Raw genomic sequence first — 1,485 nt, forward strand, 5'->3', positions numbered from 1 at the left:
TGAACATGAGGGTCTTATGACCAATATGAATGCCATTTTGTATTCAAGTATGTTGTTAAGGGAAATGTGTCAAAAAATCCTTCATCAAAGCCTCAACAACAAGCGTCGTGAACTGAAGCACGTGAATAACCGTGTTACTTAAGGGCTTGTGCCCTTTTATCAATATACCAACAGCTGGTAAAAAACAGTTAATCTGGTCAATACTTGCAGTTTGGTTATAAGCCTACAACTTGTGTTTTTGGAACCCGACTTACCCTAGCTAGATCCTGCCAACCAGCTAGATCTTGACGACCATGGATTTCTTGGTCGGCAGCTGACAAAGTTTTCGACCTTAATTTTGAATCAGTCAATATATGAACTCGTTATTAACAAAGTGCACAAGTAAACAACTAGAGACAAAACTTTATTTGCAATAACAGTTAGAAGTATAACATACCGTAATATACTATGCATAATACAAAACAATTAATAAAAATAAAATTAGGACTTGAATACTTCGGATTTGTGACCACGCATGTAGAATATAAACAGAGCGATGCCAAGGAACATTGAAAGTCAGTATCATATATGTATATATCAGTTTAGAATTGTTACGTAGGTATTTTAACAACTGAAGTTTGAAATATAACATGTTATGAAAGATACTGGGGCTGCCAGGTTAACAGCTTTTTTGTCCCAACTGTAAATAAGTCTTGGGATATATGAAACTGTTGTGTTTTTTTTTCTCTTCAAGGTGTTATTATGTTAGACATAAAGCTTCTTGTTCCCCCTCGAAGGGGAATAAAATAGTCCTGTCAACACATGTCGCATAACCACCTCTGATTCTTATAAATCCTAACATAGAGTTTTCTCTGACTGTAGTGATCGTTTCTGTAACTTCAGCTATTCTCCAACCACAGATCTCTAGAAAACTGCACAGCATGCTGTATGGCATAAGAGCCACATATAATAATCTTAGATAAATCGGTTCCTCACCGTGATCACAAAGAAACCTTCCACATATAAACCACAGGTCACTTTGAAAGACGCCTGGGGCGAGGTGACACTTATCCAGCGCGGCCATGACCTAAGGTAAGCCACTTAACATTTTCACTGAGACAATGTAACATATCATGTACATCTGGGAGGTATACGATAACCGTCCATCTCACAAATTCAGTTGGAGAGAGCTGAGATATGTGGTAAAATTGTGGTCTGACGTGATTTTTTAATGACAGTACATCTATCGTCATTACTAGGACGATAAATCAAAGAAGTGGCATTCCGTGCGATAGACGCTTTAACGTTTAAATAAGGGCCAATATTTTGTTTACACGAAATCTTGAATAAGGGGTCGATTGTGTTGTTTCTTGCTTTGTTGGTAGTTCAGCAGACATCATATGAGCGTCTTTTGACTCACGGAGCCGTGTACTGTGCAGGGAACTGTGAAAGATGGAAAGAGAGGTGATAATTATTATCGCAAACCACCAAATCCCCGAACGTAAG

The 1,485-nt window shown here is 38.0% G+C and overlaps 1 long non-coding RNA gene across 1 annotated transcript in view; it reads right to left on the bottom strand.

Annotated features, from left to right (window-relative positions):
* Positions 1-387: 387 nt before the first annotated feature.
* LOC118430897 overlaps positions 388-1,485 on the bottom strand; it is an 8,933-nt gene continuing 7,835 nt past the window's right edge. Inside the window, exon 2 of the long non-coding RNA XR_004832905.1 lies at positions 388-1,422. This is a non-coding gene — a long non-coding RNA (uncharacterized LOC118430897). The remainder of the gene's footprint in view (positions 1,423-1,485) is intronic.

Source organism: Branchiostoma floridae, chromosome 1, assembly GCF_000003815.2.
Source record: "Branchiostoma floridae strain S238N-H82 chromosome 1, Bfl_VNyyK, whole genome shotgun sequence".
NCBI classification, from domain to species: Eukaryota; Metazoa; Chordata; class Leptocardii; order Amphioxiformes; family Branchiostomatidae; genus Branchiostoma; species Branchiostoma floridae.